This window comes from Henckelia pumila, chromosome 3, assembly GCF_033568475.1.
Source record: "Henckelia pumila isolate YLH828 chromosome 3, ASM3356847v2, whole genome shotgun sequence".
Lineage (NCBI taxonomy): Eukaryota > Viridiplantae > Streptophyta > Magnoliopsida > Lamiales > Gesneriaceae > Henckelia > Henckelia pumila.
The window spans coordinates 84,593,439-84,606,496 of record NC_133122.1 but is presented as its reverse complement, the minus strand read 5'-3'; positions in this window follow the sequence as shown (position 1 = coordinate 84,606,496).

Sequence of the window (13,058 nt, the reverse complement as noted above, 5' to 3'; positions counted from 1 at the left end):
ATGCATCTGACCAGGATTAGACTGATATCTGCTCGTGACACTCAGAGCAAATGCTACATCCGGTCTGGTAGATATCATCCCATACATGATACTACCTATAGCTGACGCATATGGTACATGTGTCATATTCTCTATCTCTGCATCAGTCTTGGGACACATAGACTTGGATAGAGAAACTCCATGACACATGGGTAGATGTCCTCTCTTGGACCCATCCATTGAAAACCGTTTCAATATGGTATCGATGTAGGTTGATTGAGTGAGTCCTATCATTCTCTTAGATCTATCCCTATAGATCTGTATCCCAAGAATGTAGGATGCCTCACCCAAATCCTTCATCGAAAATCTACCTGATAACCATATCTTTGTTGACTGCAACATCCCTACATCATTCCCAATGAGTAGGATGTCATCAACATAAAGTACTAAGAATGTCACCGCATCCTTAACTACTTTCTTGTACACGCAAGGTTCCTCCGGGTTCTTGATGAAACCAAAATCTTTTATTGTTTCATCAAATTTCTGGTTCCAACTTCTTGATGCTTGTTTTAGACCATAAATTGATCTCTGAAGCTTGCATACCTTATGCTCGCTTCCCATGGATGTGAACCCCTCAGGCTGCTTCATATAGATTTCCTCCTTAATGTCTCCATTAAGAAAAACAGTCTTCACATCCATTTGCCATATCTCATAGTCATACCATGCAGCTATGGCAATTAGGATTCTTATGGACTTGAACATTGCGACTGGTGAAAAGGTTTCATCATAGTCAACTCCTTGCCTTTGAGTATAACCTTTCGCCACCAATCGCGCCTTGTAAGTCAATATCTTACCATCAGGCCCAAGCTTTCTTTTGTAGATCCATTTACACCCTATTGGAACAATTCCATCGGGAGGATCCACTAAAGACCAGACTTGGTTAGTATGCATCGAATCCAATTCTGATTGCATAGCTTCAAGCCATAAATTCGAATCCGCATCAGAAATTGCTTCCTTGAAGCTTCTTGGATCACATCCAATGTCGGGTTCATCTTGATCCCCTTCAAGAAGAAGACCATATCGAACTGGAGGTCTAGAAGTCCTTTCGGATCTTCTAGGTGCAGGCGTGTCCAGCAATGGTTCCTGAGGTGTAGGATCGTTATTTTGTATTTTGGGTTCTTCTCGAACTTCTTCGAGTTCCATCATCTCGCCTTTCTTATCCAATAAGAACTCCTTCTCCAAGAAGGTGGCATTCCTAGAAACAAACACCTTTGTTTCAGCAGGATAATAGAAATAATATCCGATTGAATTCTTCGGATACCCTACAAAATAACATAAGCTGGATCGACTATCCAACTTATCTCCCACTGTCCGCTTCACGTAAGCAGGACATCCCCAAATCCTCAAGTACGAATACTTAGGAGCTTTGCCATTCCATAACTCGTATGGTGTTTTGTCCACTGCTTTAGTGTGGACGTTGTTCAACAACAATACCGCCGTTTCAAGCGCATAGCCCCAAAACGAAGGTGGAAGCTCAGTGAAGCTCATCATAGATCGAACCATGTCCAACAAAGTTCGATTACGACGCTCCGATACACCATTAAGCTGTGGTGTCATAGGAGGAGTCCACTGAGAGAGAATCCCATTCTCTTTTAGATAGTCCAAAAACTCGGTACTCAAGTATTCTCCACCTCGATCCGATCGAAGTGCTTTAATACTTTTACCTAGCTTGTTTTCTACTTCAGCCTTGAATTCTTTGAACTTTTCAAATGCTTCAGACTTATATTTCATTAAATATAAATACCCATACCTAGAATAATCATCAGTAAAGGTAATGAAGTAGGTGTGGCCATGTTGAGTCCCTACTCTAAATGGACCACAAACATCTGTATGGATCAAATCCAACAGATTTTGACTACGTTCAGGCTTCCCCTTAAAAGGAGATTTAGTCATTTTCCCTTTTAGGCAGGATTCACAAGTAGGTAGAGAGATAATATCAGACATATCAAACATGCCCTCTCCCACTAGTTTGTTCATCCTCCTTGAGGAAATATGACCTAGTCTAGCGTGCCAAAGGTTTGCCGGGTTTTGACTATCGATTTTCCTTTTGTTTGTTGTCGCCGGTTTGTCAATACAATTTACTGGAACGTCTTTTAGTTTTAAATTGTATAGATCGTTTTCAAGTTGTCCATTTCCAATTAAACATTCATTCTTGTAAATATTGCAAATCCCATTCACAAAATTACAAGAATAACCATCTCTATCAAGCATAGAAATAGAAATAATGTTTTTAATTAAATCTGGCACAAATAAAACATCTCTCAACAATAATTTAAAACCATTCTGCAAAATCAAACAAACATCTCCAATGGCCGTAGCTTCAACTCTGGAACCATTCCCGAGCCTCAGCTGGGTCTCACCCATTCTAAGCCTGCGACTTCTTGTCATCACCTGCAAATCATTGCAAATGTGAGATCCACATCCGGTATCCAATACCCAAGAAGTTGTATTAAGTGACATGTTTATTTCGATATAGAACATACCCTTTGCAGTTCCCAACTGCTCAAGATACTCCTTGCAGTTGCGCTTCCAATGACCCGGCTTCTTGCAGTAATGGCAAACATCCTTGGATTTTCCATTGTTTGAAGCCTTTGTCTTTTGCTTCTTCTCGGGTTCCACTTTCTTGGGTGGGGCAGAACGTTTCTTGCCCTTCATACTTGGCCCCTTCTTAGCAGAAGATGAGGAGCCCACCAAGAAAGCTGGCTTATCCTTCTTAAGTGTGGATTCATATGTAACGAGCATATTGACCATCTCTTCAAGGGTGGCCTCTATCTTGTTCATATTAAAATTTATCACGAATCCATCAAATGAAGAAGGAAGAGATAGAAGCAGCAAGTCCACATTGAGTTCATGCTCCAACACCAAATCAAGGGTCGCTAACTTCTGTATGAGCCAAATCACTCGTACCCCATGATCACGGACCGAAGTCCCTTCACGCATGCGGCACGTCATCAACTCCTTAACAGTAGAGAACCTTTCAGCCCTCGACTGAGCCCCAAAAAGTTCCTTGAGTTGCGTGTGAATGTCAGCAGCATTCACCGTGTCCTCAAATCGCCTCTGGAGTTCATCAGACATCGAGGCTTGCATATAGCATTTGGTCTTGATGTCATGGTCACACCATGCATCAAGTTTGGCCAATTCCTCCGGACTTATGTCAGCTGGTGCTTCCTTCGGAGGTGCTTTCTCTAACACGTAGAGCATTTTCTCCGAAGTTAAGACAATCTTCAACTTCCGGAACCATTCCGTATAGTTGGCGCCAGTCAGCTTGTTTTGTTCGAGGATCGAGAATAAAGGATTTCGCGAATTCATTGTATGAAATACTGAAAAGGAAAAACAGACATATATCAATGATTGTTTAACAATTTACTAAGACATAAAATAGGCGAATTTAATTTTATGAATCTCACTCCCACTATTTTAACGATTTCACCACCCTCTAGTGAAAACGGGAAACTTTTTCCTTAGTGAGAACATGGAGTCCAATTGACAAACTTATGGTCCCGAATAATATCAGCCAACCATAATTCTCAAAAGGTAGAGCCCAATTGCTTCCAAAGCAACCCCCATGTATTTACCTCATGTCCAATAAGGGCCCAATAATATGACGCCGTTTAAAGTGACATGTCAAGATGACCCATCAATATTAAGTTGTGATGGACGGTCGCCATGTGGATCCCCCAATAATATGAGCCGATCCCATGGGAGTTCCACCCAACTTACAACATTTGTCGATCCAATGTACAGCTTTCCGACGGACGGCCCCCCCCAATAATATGAGCCGGACCGTATCCGCGGGTAGCATCACATACATTGACCGTTGATGGAAGGTAGGAACATTTAAACAATATTTAAATTTCCTTTATTTATCTTGATATAAATTTTAAATCATATTTAAAATGAGGGATTTTATTTATAAAAATATTTGTCTCATCATATTTAATTTATTGCATGCATTGCCGGATTCACGCAATTTATGTCTAAACATGCATACAATCATAATATCACATATTATATAGGATGATCGATTCCATTTCTAATTGACCCGTGGTTGCCAATCACGGGTCTTAGTCCAATCCTAGGTAATATGCAGTATGCAAATGCAATCCTATTACATATGCTTCCAATTTACATTTCTTCAGTCTTCATTGTCTGCTGGGCCCACCATCTTCAAATCTTGATCTCCCACTAAATCTAATGTATTTACAATAAATAACAATGACAAGTAGGGGATACATTTTTAGGGGGTGGGAACGGGCTATAAACCAAGCCCACTTTTATTACATATGACATTCATATCGGGCCATAAACCAGGCCCATTAATAAAACCAACAACAATAAAGACAAAATGTAAATTCCTAACATACACCTACAAAATTGGTCATGGCAATCGATCATCCTTATCCAATAACATTTAATTCAAAATTAATTTATTGGATAACATGCTGTGGCAATTCAAATTTAAACAAGATAAAATCATATTTTATATATAAAATCACATTTCACATATAAAATCATATTTTATCTCCATATCAAATAAAATCATATTTTATATAAAATCCAATTTTACAAATAAAATCATATTTTACTCAATATATCATAAGATCATATCTTATCATCAATTGTACCAAAATAATTGATTTCAAAATTCAATTTACGGATAAAATATTAAAATTTTCCAAAAATTCAAATTTATCCAAAATCAATTTTAAAATTTACGGACTCGAACAATTCGATCCGAAATCTCGTGAACCAATCAAAAACAATTTTTGACCGGACCAAAAATAAAATTTTAACATATTAAAATTAATTTTTAATAAAATATTAATTTTTCCCGCGGGCCACCCGGGACACTCCCGGGTTGGCCCGCACCCGGGGCGCGGGCCGGGGCAGCCCGGCTGCCCCCTTAGGGCAGCAACGCTTGCTGCCCTGGCGGCGCCTGGCGCCGCCGCTGGGCGGCGCCGAGCGCTGCCCTGCGCAGCGCCCAGCGCTGCGCTGGGCAGCGCCGTGCGCCGCCCTGGGCGGCGCCGTGCGCCCCCTTTGGGCGGCGCCGTGCGCCGCCCCTGGGGGCAGCGACCATCGCTGCCCCTTCCGGGCAGCGATCCAATCGCTGCCCGGGTTTCGCCCCCGGAAAAAAAAATTTTTTTTTTTATTAAAAATATTTATTTTGTTTCAAAAAACCGAGACTCAAAAATTTTTGTACAATTGATTAATTCAATCGATTGATCTGAGCAACCTGGCTCTGATACCACTGTTGGAAAAACTGGCGAGTTCCCAGACCAATTACGATTGATACCCGGTGCAGCGGAAGTTTAAAAATTTTTCATGGAACGTTTCCATGGTATGGGTATCAACCGTTCATCGATTGAATTACGTGTGTGTGTAAAATTTAAATAACAATTAAATAAATTTTACCTCAAATCTCGCAACGAGATTAATGGACACCAACAGAACAATTCTGCTCTTGTTGTCTCTCCCTGGAACCGATGAACGCCTTCAATCAGGTCCACGAACAGAGGTTTAATCCCTCTGATAGATTGCACTAGAAAATCTATCAGAAGTTTTCTGCGAAGAGAATACACGAATTTGATTCGTTATTCCTTACTGTGATTCAAAATCACAGACCGGAATTTCTCTGTGACAGAGCAAGGGGGCGGCCGAAATATTATTTGAGAGAGCTAGGGTTTTTCGATTTTTGCTCTCAAAAATTATGACCTGTTGTTTTTAATTTCTGTACTGAAATAACTTATTTATAATGCAGGCCACTAACACCTTAGGGCCCATTAGTCATAAGCTGGGGCCCGACAAGCAAAGCCCGCTCGTTCAGAAATTAATATAAAATTCATCGTGACTCCGATTGATGAAACGATTTCACCAATGTGCACAGAAACCATTTCTGCACGTTTTTAAAGTCAAAATAAATTTTCCTGAATCCGAATTCAGTGGTTTCCAAAAATGTCCATCCCTATGTCATTTTAGGAAATCCTACTCCCTTACTCTTATTTAAGAAGTCCAACTCCTTAGTTCATTAAATTTAACTCTTTAAATTTAACTATCTCAACGGGGATTAAAACTCCATTACACTGTGTGACCCTCAATGGTTCAGGGATACAGCTAGCCGTGGGCTCACAACTCCTTGTGACTCGGAACAACACTTTCCGACTTGCCCAACGAATCATGGTAAAGCGCCTAGCAACATCGCCCCATGATTCCCTAGGTATCACTGATAGTGCCTACAAGAACCAGTAGATTTTGGTTAACGTACAGTACGGTCCCTTCATCCATATATCCCGATCGAATCAACAACCATTGGTATATCGAGAGTCGCTCAAGATTCGATAACTATGCAATACATCTTGAAGATCAAATTAGTGACATCGCATGTGCTACTAAGAAACCATTTCTTAAATCACATCAAGTACTCTGGCCAGAGATTTGTCACACTAATATCTCCTCAGATCGCATAGGATATCCACACTCGCAAGTATGTGGTGAATCCTTGACAACAATGCATTGACTCCTATATGTGTCGTAACTGTACCCAATCTCGACACCTGATGACCCCCTCAGAGTCGGTAAACGAGTCAAAGCACAGTACTAGCATATAGAGTCTCCATGATGTTTCAAGTCGTAAGGACTAATGGTGTACAACCAAAACCGCGGACTTTATCCACTCGATAAGTGATAACCACTTGGAAAGTCCGGATAGGGTAGTTCGACTATTCATCCTATGAATATCCATTTGCATGCTTCGAACATCTCCATGTTCCCTACCAATGAAACGTGGTACTCCGCATCGCAAATGCTAGTCTCAAACTCGAGCGATCCTTATCCTTATTATCGGACGGCTCAATCGACTAGGAACGGTTTTAGAATATACAGTGACTATAAGATGTATTTCATGATAGACATCTCCATGTTCTACCACATCTTACATACACTATAGTATATTCAAGGTCTTTATCAAAACAACAATAGTATATCACAATATAACAATATGAAGTAATATAAAGTCATTGCCATAAAAGTGTAAATAATATTAAACAAAAGATTGTTTATACAAAGAGTCAACAAAGCCCATAGCCACACAGTTGGCTCACTGGGCACCCACTCTTACACAGCAGAGGCAGTCTCAGAACCAACCTTCTCAGCATCAGAACCAGCCACCTCAGTATCAGAACCAGCAGCAGAGGTATGAAGGTGGAAACAGTGGGGGAAATAGAAGGGATCAGCACAAAGCAAGGGGGAAACAGTTCAAGAGGCAGGGAAACAGTTTTTCTAGTTCCAGTGGTTCCAAACAATTCGGTTCAGGATAGAGTTCTGGATCTTCATCCATGTACTGCAGCAAGTGTGGGGGAAGACACTCACCGGATCAGTGTGTGGGAGTCTTCGGGAACTGCAACACCTGTCAGCAACTGGGACACTTTTCCAAAGTGTGCCCTCAGCGTAGTAGAGATCGAACTCAGAGTGGGAGCTCATCTAGACCTACAGCTCAGCCTGAGAGACAGTCTTCTGCAGTTCACTCTTTCCTGCCTCAGCAGCAGAACAGACAGGGAGGTAGCTCTAGTGCGAACCAGCCTCCGAGACAGCAGGAACGAGTCTTTGCTCTGACAGAGGATCAGGCTCAGGCAGCACCTGACGATGTTATAGCAGGTAACTGTTCGATTTTTGGTTATTCTGCTCATGTTTTGATAGATACAGGTGCCTCCCATTCCTTTATCTCTGAGAAATTTGTGTTATTGCATGCTTTGCCTACTGAGTTGTTGCCTACTGTAGTAGCTGTTACTTCACCTTTGGGTGGAGGAATTGTTTTTGTTCGTTTAGTCAGGAACTGTGAACTCTGTTTTGAAGGAAATTTGTTAGAATTCGACTGTATTGTACTTGGGCTGTCAGATTTTGACTGTATTGTTGGTATAGATGCTTTAACCCAGTACAGGGCAACAGTCGATTGTTTTCTGAAAGTTGTCAGGTTCAGACCTGAAATGGCAGACGAGTGGAAATTCTTTGGTAAGGGTTCTCGATCTAGAATTCTTTTGATTTTAGTGTTATCTATGACTCGTTTGTTACATAGAGGTGCAGAGGGATTTTTGGTTTATGCAGTTGATGTACTGAAATCTAGCCCTGAATTGGTTGATATACCAGTGGTTAGAGATTTTGCTGATGTGTTTCCGGAAGTTGTTCCTGGATTGCCGCCTATTCGAGAGATCAAATTCAGGATTGACTTAGTGCCAGGTACTCAACCCATTTCCAAAGCTCCATATCGTATGGCACCTATTGAACTGAAAGAGTTGAAGGAGCAGCTTGAGGATTTGATTGCCAAGGGATACATAAGACCTAGTGTATCGCCTTGGGGTGCTCCTGTTCTTTTTGTTCGGAAGAAGGATGGTTCTATGCGACTCTGTATCGACTACCGTCAACTGAATCAGGCTATAGTCAAGAACAGGTATCCTTTACCCCAAATAGATGACCTTTTTGATCAGCTGCAGGGTTCTTTTGTCTATTCGAAGATTGATCTGAGGTCAGGTTATCATCAGCTGAGGGTGCGAGAGGAAGATGTTCCTAAGACCGCATTCAGAACGAGGTATGGTAACTTTGAGTTTATAGTCATGCCGTTTGGTTTGACTAACGCTTCAGCGGTTTTTATGGGTTTGATGAACCGTATCTTTCAGCGTTATTTAGATGAGTTTGTTATTATCTTCATCCATGATATTCTTATCTATTCGAAGAACCGTACTGACCATGCAGAACACTTGAGAATCGTCTTGCAGATTTTGCGAGTTGAGCACTTTTTTGCCAAGCTGTCTAAGTGTGAATTCTGGTTGGATCGAGTTGTCTTTCTCGGTCACATTATTTCTGGAGATGGGATTTCTGTCGATCCCAGCAAGAATTGAAGCGGTTATGAATTGGCCTAGACCGACATCAGTACCTGAGATCCGAAGCTTTATGGGTTTAGCTGGTTATTATCGCCGATTCATCGAGGGTTTCTCGTATATTGCCAAGCCGATTACCCAGCTGACACAAAAGAATGCGCCTTTTATCTGGACTTCAGATTGCGAGGCTAGCTTTGTCGATCTGAAGAGGAGACTGACCAGTGCTCCGATTCTTTCTATTCCAAAGGGTACTGGAGGTTTCACAGTCTATTGTTATGCTTCTAACCGAGGCTTGGGTTGTGTTCTTATACAGCATAAGCATGTGATAGCATATGCATCGAGGCAGCTAAAACCGCACGAGACTCGTTATCCGGTTCATGATCTGGAACTAGCTGCAATTGTTTTTGCTTTGAAAATCTAGCGTCACTATCTTTACGGTGAGTCATTTGAGTTCTTTTCTGATCATAAGAGTCTTAAGTACTTGTTTTCACAGGCAGAACTGAATATGAGACAGAGAAGATGGTTAGATCTGTTGAAGGATTTCGACTGTGAAATCAAGTATTATCCGGGAAAGTCGAATGCAGTTGCAGATGCCTTGAGCCGAAATCTTTGTTCTTTATCTCTTTCTACTATTGGTGTTTCTCAGTTGATCGATGATTGTTGCACTTCTGGTTTAGAGTTTAAACAGATAGGAAGACTATCAGAGTGTTTGCTATTCAAGCCGAGCCGGAGTTGTTGATTGCGTTCAAAAAAGCACAGAGGTCTGATCCGAGCGTTTAGGTTTCAGTAGAGAAAGTCAGATCTGGGCATCAGTCTGAATTCCAGGTTAGAGATGACATTTTTTTTGTGAGTAATCGTATGGTTGTGCATGATATTTCGGAGTTAAGGCAGCGTATTCTCCATGAGGCTCATTGCAGTCGGTTCAATGTTCATCCTAGAGGTCGTAAGATGTACAACGATCTGAAGAAGCAGTTTTGGTGGAAGAAAATGAAGAGCGATTTTGCGAGGTTTGTATCTCGATGTTTGAACTACTAGCAAGTTAAAGCAGAGCGGAAGCGACCGGGTGGTCTATTGCACAGTCTATCTGTTCCTGAATGGAAATGTGATCACATTTCTATGGATTTCGTCACAAAGCTACCGCGATCTGTTCGAGGATGCGATGCTATTTGGGTAGTGATCGACCGATTGACGAAGTCTGCTTGTTTTATTCTGTACAGGATGACGTATCGTCATGATCAGATGACTGAGTTATATGTTAGCAATGTTGTGAGATTGCATGGGGTGCCGAAGTCGATCGTTTCAGACCGAGACCCTAGATTCACGTCGCACTTTTGACACAGTCTTCAGGAGGCACTTGGTACTCGATTGCATCTGAGTACAGCTTATCATCCTCAGACCAATGGACAGTCAGAACGGACTATCCAGACGTTAGAGGATATGCTTCGAGCGGTAGTGCTAGACTTTAGCACTAGTTGGCAAGATTCTTTGCCTCTTGTCGAGTTTTCTTACAACAACAACTTCCAAGCGAGTATCGGCATGGCGCCTTTTGAGGCTTTGTACGGCAAGAAGTGCCGATCTCCTTTGTTTTGGGATGATTTGTCCGAGTCACCTGATTTGGGACTGGATATGCTTCGAGATATGGCAGAACAAGTTAAGATCATTCAGTCTAGAATGAAGTCAGCTCAGGATAGACAGGAGAAATATGCTAATGTCAGACGCAGACCTCTGAGTTTCGATCAGGGAGACCGAGTCTTTCTGAAGATTTCACCTTTCAGAGGCACCGTTATATTTGGGAAGAGAGGAAAGTTATCTCCGAGATTCATCGGGCCGTACGAGATTCTCGAGAAGATAGGTGATCTTGCCTACAGACTTGCACTTTCTCTGTATTTATCTGGTATTCACGATGTTTTTCACGTCTCTATGCTGCGGAAGTATAATCCAGATCCTTCTCATATTCTTCAGCCTGATGAAGCCGAGTTAGATGAGACTCTGAGCTACTTTGAGCGATCGATTCAGATCCTTGATCGGAAGGAGAAGCAACTCAGGACCAAGTTGATTCCATTGGTGAAAGTGCAGTGGAGCCATCACGGCATCGAGGAATCAACTTGGGAGACAGAATCCGATATGAGACAGCGTTTTCCTGAGTTATTCGGATGACGTGAGTTCTTCTTACTGTCTTTAGTTTCTTATTCTATCTTATGAGTTGTGATTCTTATTGATTTCGAGGACGAAATCTCTTCTTAATGGGGAAGAATTGTAACGCCCCATTTTTATCTTAAATGAGTTTATTTGAGTTAATCGGAGATTACGGAGTTCACGAGCCGACTTGATTTTGATCAGGGTCTATTTTGCAAATTTTGGAAATTTCAGGGACTAAAACACAAATTTTGATTTTAATATATTATCTACACTTAGAATTCATTTGACTAAGTCTCTTATCATTCTTCTCCTTCCCTTCCATCGGCTAGACTCCATTGAAGCCGCCCCTTTGGGTTTTCAAGCTTCCAGATTTCCTCCCGAGCTCGATCCGGCCGTTGGAAATTAATTCTGAAGGCAGATTAGCGATCACTGCAGCGAGGGCTCCGTTATACCGTAAGTTTTTCTACGATCAGATACATTCTATTTTTTGGATGTTTTTAGAATCGTTCGAGATTCGAGTATGTTGTTCTTGGCAGAGTTCTGATCGTTTATTGTCTGTCAGTTTTGAAATAGAGCGACGTTCGGAATTTTTATGATTTTTGGAAGCTATTTTCAAAAGTTTGAGTTTTGAGATTGGTTGGGTTTGAGCTTTTGTTGTTGTATTAGCATTGATTCATATTGATATCGATATTGAACTGCAGTCTGAGTTTTCGGTTTGATCATTTATAGCCGTTATGCCGCCTGTTTGAGTTTTGAGGATTTTGAACCATGTTTGAGTTGTAGAACTTTGGGCATTGGGTTTGTTCGTTGTTGTTGATCATCTTTTTCCTCCGTACAAATTCTTTTGGAGTTGTTGAGACAGGGAAGCAGCAGTCGATCGTCTAGAGTTTGACGAAGAATCGGTAAAGAGATTACCTTGAGCCGATATTGTTGTTAGGTTGTATAGTTTCTGATATAACCTTTTTATTGTAGCTTGTCCAAAGTTGGAACTACTTGCATTGAAAGGTAAAAGTAGTCATCGTAGCGGGATAGCATACTCGGGACAGTTGGTTCTCGAGTTTCCCTTAAAATCACATATTGCATTAATACTTGTTCTGGCATGTGGAACTCGTATTTTGTTGATTAATTGAGTTTGGTTATATGGATTATGTGTTATGTTTTGTTATGCATTCATCTTGAGCCAACTTTGATTTCAGCGGGCAGAACAGCCCTTTTTGTTTAGACGTTTTGGGGGCTATGTTGCGAGTGTCCTGGGTTGTAGAAGTTCACCTAGTGTCAGCATACTCCTCATAATCGCACCGAAGTCTAGGGCATTGGGATACGTGACACCACCTCGATTGGGAGAGTCGGTGAGTCGTTACGTGGTCTCATCCTCGGGATCCCAAAAAGCACATCAGCAATCCCTTGTTTATCAAAATTGATATCCCGATTTAAAGACATGCATTTCATTTCGATGATATTGGTTACGTTGTTACCTTGAAAGCATGTTTGTTGTTGTATTACTTATTTTGTTTCTTTTACTTGGATTATCATTCTCACCGGTTTATCCGGTTGTTGCTTTGTTTTGTATGTGTATTTGGCAATAGGTGGGGCAGGATTGAGTCAGCGAAGACCCGATTAAAAGCAGGAGGGAGAGTTAATAGTGGGACTCGGTTTAGGAGTCAAATCATCATTTTTATCTAGTTTAAGATAGGAGCATGTTAGAACTCACACTTGTTATGTTTGTTATTCAAATTTGTTGTATTCGGATTGTAATCTAGAATCGAAGCATGTGGTGTTGTATCGATTTAGATTCTTGTTTCTCTTAGGCTTGATGAAAGAATGTTTGATTTTGTGTATTCTCTATACCATGTGTTAATGGTTGTATTCGAATGCACGTCGGAAGCAAGCGGGGAATCTTTGTTTTTCAGCTTGAGCATTTCTGCCCAGGTCTGCCGCGCGCGAGCGAGGTGGTGCCTCGCGCGCGCGCATGGCTTCCCAGAGGGCTCGGGTTTGTTGGCCTGCGCACGCGCG